Here is a 6,661-nt window from a genome sequence, read left to right on the forward strand (position 1 = left end):
TTTTCAATCTTAATTATATATGACTTGTATACATAAAGTGATGATAGGTGAATCAAGTATGAGTCTTACCATGAAGTTTAGGACAAAAGCTGCCTAGGACTACGAGTGGACATCCTACCAGTTGGATAAACGTAGTCAAGTAAGCCAAACCCGCACACTCTCTACCGATCAGAACAGAAGATCAGATAGAACCGATGTACCCACCTCTCTCCCTAGTTCATGAGTAATCGCTTAGGAGTTGAATTTTTGGATGAAATTGCCTCTAACGGGGGGATAATGTCACAACTCCAAATTTTAGACCTAGCATGGTCTAAACCCTAACCAAGTACTAGTGTAAATTATATTGCAAACCTTGTTGCATGGTGTCTTCTGTAACCCAAGGGCTTGTTTATAAATCTAACAAAGAAGCATGGATTGAAACCTAAACTAAATTAGGATAGTATAATTCAAAATTTAACAAAAGATTAAGGTTTAATCATGAAATAACACACCATAGGTGTGTTCACGGCCAAGAACTCAAAAAGAAAAGGAGTTCACGGCCTAGAGTAGTTAAGGGAAAGGAGTTCATGACCCTAGACTTCTAGAACATGATGTTCACGGTTTGGAATGATGATTTAAATGGTGTTCACGGCCTTAAAGCATAAACAATTGATGTTTACGGTTTGGAATTAAATCAATAGTGTGTTCACGGTTTGGGAATTAAATTAAATGGGTGTTCACAGTTGGAAATAAATTCAATAAGGTTTTCACGGTTTGCCTTAATCCGAAAACTCACTTTCTAGGTTCAACATTGATGGATTCGACTCCTATGATGATGAACTTATCTAAGTACCAAGGGAAGTCTAGCCTTATGAACCAGAGTCTTATGGAGGGAGAGCGGTTATTTGTGTAATGATCTATACGGGACAAACAATCCCGCGCCTTGACTATTAGATACAGTCGTTCTGGGTGACAAACGTCATTATTGATATTGACGTCTGATTCACGTCGTATCAGGATATTCGTCATATTAGTATGGTTATAAGAACTCACAAGGAGAAAACAACGATATATTTACGTAGTAATATACTTTTTCTTAAACAGTTTCAAGGGATATTAACTATGTGATTACTCAGTATATACAATAGGGTTATATAAAATTGAAGTCCGGTAGACAGTGGAATGTGTGATTTCCGCCATACTTCCTGTTCCTTGTTTGGTTGTGGGCTTAGGGCATATCACCCATTCAACTGTCTGTTCAATCTCGGTTATATATAACTCGTATGTACTAAGTAATCATAGGAGGGTCGTGACATTGAGTTTTCAGGGCAAACACATCTTCAGTTAGTTTTCCTTATAAATAAAACTAGGTATCATTAAACTAAGTATGGTAATTATACTTGTGCTTTTCGGTCTTGGAACGATAAAGACTACAAATCGGTTTTATAGAAAATATAGGATTTTCTAAGATAAACATCTTTATGTAAATGGTAAACAGTTTTCGATTTAACTTTCTGAAAACAATAACAATTATTACTGAAAACAATGTTTTACAAATAGAGTAAGTGGAACTAGGAACATATTTACAAAAGGTTCAACACTTATTTACAAACTAGTATAATATAAAAGACCTTTAATGGTTAATTCTATAATTCCTTAGTTTATACATCAGAGTTATATATAAATAATATCTGATAGGCAGTGGAATGTGTGACTTCCGCCTTACTTCCTGTTACTTGTTTGGTTGTGGGCTTAGGGCAGATTCACACATTCAACTGTCCGTTCGATATTAGATTATATATAGCTAGTATAAACTAAGTGATTATAGAAGGAATTATTGTGGTTACCATCCTACTAAAGAAAATATAGTATTTCTGAAAGAAACACATTCATCATATCTAAAAGAATCATTAATGTTAATTCTGTGATTACTTGGTGAATACGTTAGAGTTATATATAATTAAGATACAATAGGCAGTGGAATGTGTGACTTCCGCCTTACTTCTTATTCCTTGTTTGGTTGTGGGTTTAGGGCAGATTCACACATTCAACTGTTTATTCGATCTGAATTATATATAATTTGTATTCACTAAGTAATCGTAGAAGGAACGAGTACAGTCATATTACTCATTAAGAAAATATTGGATTTTCTGGAGGAATAGGCGAACTTTTCCAAAGAACAAAGAGTATACTTATTATAACAAAAATACTTATGAACTCACCAACTTTAATGATGACACTTTTTCAAACCACTTGTATTTTCAGGATCGATAGTAGACAGGTACCCTCTCAGGTGTTGTGAAGACAAAGCTTTACGTCTTATCTTTTGCTATAGTTTTAATGTAAATCAAGTAATGTTTTGAAAAACATGTAAACTTTATATTATTAATACAATGGTTGTTGTTGCTTTGATTATTATTATACAATTATTGTGATACTGTACATGACGTCCTCCGCCCCCGAACATTTCTGTCGTTCCGGTTTGGGGGTGTGACACTTCATGTCGAGAGTGAACATGTCTCCTTTTCTTTTTGACTGAAGAAGAACTTCCTTTGTTTCTTTGTCAGAGATGACACTTCCTTCTTCAACGAATACAACTTGATTTCCAGTGCCCACAACAAGTTGCGAAACACTTATCAAATTGTGTTATAAGCCTTCGACAAATGCCACTCTATTCACATTAAATTTTCCGTTGGTCACCTTACCATATCCTTTCACTCTGCATTTTTTATTGTTGCCAAAATTCACTACTCCTGCATTATCTAACTTTCGGTAGTCTCGCAAATTCTCCTTTCGCCCAGTCATGTGACGAGAGCATCCATTATCGATATACCAATGCTCATCGTGTTGCTCGTCACATAGTACCAGCAATCATTCAGAAGAATTTAGGTCCCCAAGGCTTTTTGGGTCATTGGACATTAATTTGAAATGCATTATGAAAAGACAAACCTAGTACCCAATTTCGAACCATTGACTTAAAACAGTCAGTTAAGTCAATTTGGATAGATTTAGACATTTAAATGTAATCATTCAATGGAATAGGTTCAACATTGATTTTTGCTTTTCCATCTCCTGCTCGTTGTCCTTCATCCTTCTTCTTGGGAATCTCTTTCCACTTTTTCACTGATAGATTCGACTCCTATGATGATGAACTACCATTCAGCGAATCGTTTACGTAACTTTTGTAGGCAGACTTGTTTTGCTCTTGAGAGTAATTTCCCAACTAATATTGTTTCGGTTTTCCTTCGAGCCAATGATTAATAGTTTTCACATTATTTCTTCCTTTCGCAAACGATGCTTTCACTTTCTGCTTTGACTGAGGATTTGGAAATTGTGGATTTGTGGGCTTAAGTGGTTTATTTTTCTTCCCTTTAACATCCAATTTTTCAAAGTTTCAGTTTGGAAAAGACGGTTTTGGAGAATTTTGAAAACGATTTTGATATTGATTATTATAACCAATATCATTTCAATTGAAAACCTTTTGTCCTCATTGAAAATATCTTTGACCGTGAGTTTGATTGAAATTTCTTTTTCCATTATTTCGAACAAAATTCCTTTGATCTTTGTTTTTAGCAAACCTCTCATTTTCATGATTTGGACCAAAATTCCTTGGACGTTGGTTTTGAACAAAATTTTCATTTCCTTGCTTTTGAACATTTTGAGGTCGAACTTGGTTTTGAACAGTAGATTGACTTTTTGAAAAATCGTTTTGCTTTTGAGATGACTTGGTTTGAACAAACGTCTTATTTTGAGAAAATGTCTTAACTTGTTCAGTTGATTTTTGCTTGAAAACTTTTTGTTTTTGAAAAGCCTTGACATTTTTCCAATAAACTTTGTTTCGAGCTTTTGAGGTCGAAACACCTTCTTCTCGCACCACTTTTTGAACAGTTTCATTGAAAATTTGTGATTTTGTCTTTTGAGATTTTGAAACAGTTTCTTTGGTTTGATTGTCAACTTTTGATTTTTTAGTTTTTACTTCCCAAACACGTTTTGGTTTATGTCTTTGAAAAGTTGTTGAGTTTTTGTTTAGACCATTTTCAAATATGCTTTGGTTCAAGAAGTAACCTTCTTTTGTCACATCATTATTGTCTTCTTCAACAAGTTTGTTTATTTTTGGATTCACCTTGTCACCGTTTCCATAAGTGACGAACACTTGATTTGGAAATACAACCTCATCAATGCATTTGAATGACGGATAAACAACTGAAATAGATTCCAGATAATGTGAACTTTGTCTTTCAACACCTTGTAGAATAGTTGTTTCTTTCGCAACATCATCCTCATCACTTTCATTGCGGGACCGGTTCTTAATCAAATGTGGGTTGACACCCGAAATGATTTTTATAGCCATAGCATTTCAAAAGTTTTTTTTAAAAACAAATGGGTGTTACAATTTGGAATCAGAGCCATAGTTTAAGCAAATTAGGATTGGATCATTCCAGTCCTAGGCTTAGACTTTGGTTATGGAAAGTGTGAATAGGTCATAGGATTGCTATGCCTTCAGTTAGATATAATTTTATGCAACATGTGATCGAAAGGAATTTCCATCCTAGATGTTTTATGAAACTGTAGATAAGTTAGATGAATTTTTAGAATGCTATATTGAGTGCATTTAAAGTGAGTAATAGACAATCTAGACCAATGGACTAAAGTCTTTAATTGGTGAAGTCATGTTTGGTTATGTATAATGTGAGTATAATGGTATAAGGCCCGTACTATTATAAGCATATGATACATACCCGAACTTGGTGGAATCATGAAAAGGTTTTGTGAAATATGGTAAGGATTCGGGTGATTTAGAGACTTACTAAACACATTCATTGTGTCAAGCAAGAGTCTTGAAGGAATTTGAAGCATGTGAATGGATAATGGAAAGTTTTGACAACTTTGACTTTTCTATCAAAGTCAAACAACTTGTATAGAAATGAAATTACTTAATATACATTTCATATATGAGCGAAATTGAGTTTATACCTTTTAAATACCATTGATAGTGAGTTAGAAACACTGACAAATGAAGCAAAATGAACTATTTAATTTGGTAACAATCAATTAGCTATAAAGAGACATACTTTGAATTTTGGTAAAAGTCTAAAATGGGAAAAGAATTGCAATTCCAAATCTATGATTAAGAAACTAGTTGAAGTTGGTTATTTGGGACAAACTTATGTTATTACAAAGGAGTTAGAATTTCAAATTGCAAGCTATTTAATCTAGAAAAGAATGGAATTTAATAATGAGTTCCATCTTTAGATGAAAGTAAACACTTGGATGTAATTGAAGACACTAAATGTGAGGACAATGAGCTAATTGGTGAAATGGTGATACGGTGACGAAATATAGATAATACTAGAAAGCGTGACTGGGACAACTTGGGAAGGATTTTGATGTAGTTAACTCAATGAGACCGATTGGAATCTTAAGGAGTTGACAACCAGACGAAAATAATAGCATATGTTGTGACAACCGTCAAAATTCGAGTCGGTTCTAGATTTCATAAACTTAGTTGCACGTGTAGGCACGACACATACTAGACTTTGTAAGTAGGAGCTATGTTATAACCTACAAGAAACTTGCAAATAAGTAGAACCGAAGGATAGTGTACTTAGATTTCACATTGGTATGTAAATTCTACAACTACTTAATTGTAGTGACTATCCATATTCGGGTCATTCCTTGAATTGAACATCTTTGCATGAATCATGTAGACTCATCATGCACTTAAACTAGTAGTAGAAATTAGGTCCGAGTCTCATAGGAACTTAAGTCAAAGTTGAAAACTTGGACTAGTATACTTGATTCTTTCATTTCACTTGAATCTCGGAATCACTACATAGAATGCCAATAAACAGACAAAAACAAATCCCCAATATTTTCATAATTATAAAAGAGTTATAATACCATAAAATGATTTGAAGTCTCAAATATTCAATTTATATCGATATCCAAAGATTTATTAAACTCGAAAACCCTAAAAGCCATAAAAACTCATATTTATAAACTTTAACTTTAAAAATTCTATAAAAATAATTATGAACCTTATAATATTATCTTATAATAATTAAAATTATGAAAATGAATTCAAGGAAAATAAAATTTAACTCATTAACATTTACCCTTAATTTATAAATTAAAAATCAAGGTTTTATGAATAAAAACTTGATTAGAGTACATATTTTATAAAAGGATTGAGGTTTTTATAAAAGATTTGGATTTTATAAAAATCAAAGAGAGAAAACCTCCCTCCTTACTCCAAAATTTCGTTCTCCCTTCCCCAAGTCCACTCTTCCCCAAGACATTAATCATTTTACACCAACTCCACACTCTATCTTCACTTTTCTTACACTCTTTCTCTCTTTCTCTCTCACACTCCATCACTCCTTTTATCTCTTCTTCTCTCTCAAACTCACGAAAATTCCAGTAAAGTTCAGCCATTTTTACTCAAAAAATTTCCCATTTTGAAGTGTTCATCAAGGTAAACCCCAATATCCTTCATTCTCCCATCATTTTTCCTTCATAACTTTGTGTTTTCATGCACATTTTCTACTTCTACACCATTCTATGGATGAATTATGAATAATTTGTTCATAACCATGATTTTTATGATGATGGTGGTAGTATTTCACCCAAATACCAACATGCATGTGATGATCTTCAAGCTTAGATGATAGATGATCAAAGT

The sequence above is a fragment of the Lactuca virosa genome, chromosome 9 (assembly GCF_052849685.1).
Source record: "Lactuca virosa cultivar CGN04683 chromosome 9, Lactuca_virosa_CGN04683_v6, whole genome shotgun sequence".
Taxonomy (NCBI): Eukaryota; Viridiplantae; Streptophyta; class Magnoliopsida; order Asterales; family Asteraceae; genus Lactuca; species Lactuca virosa.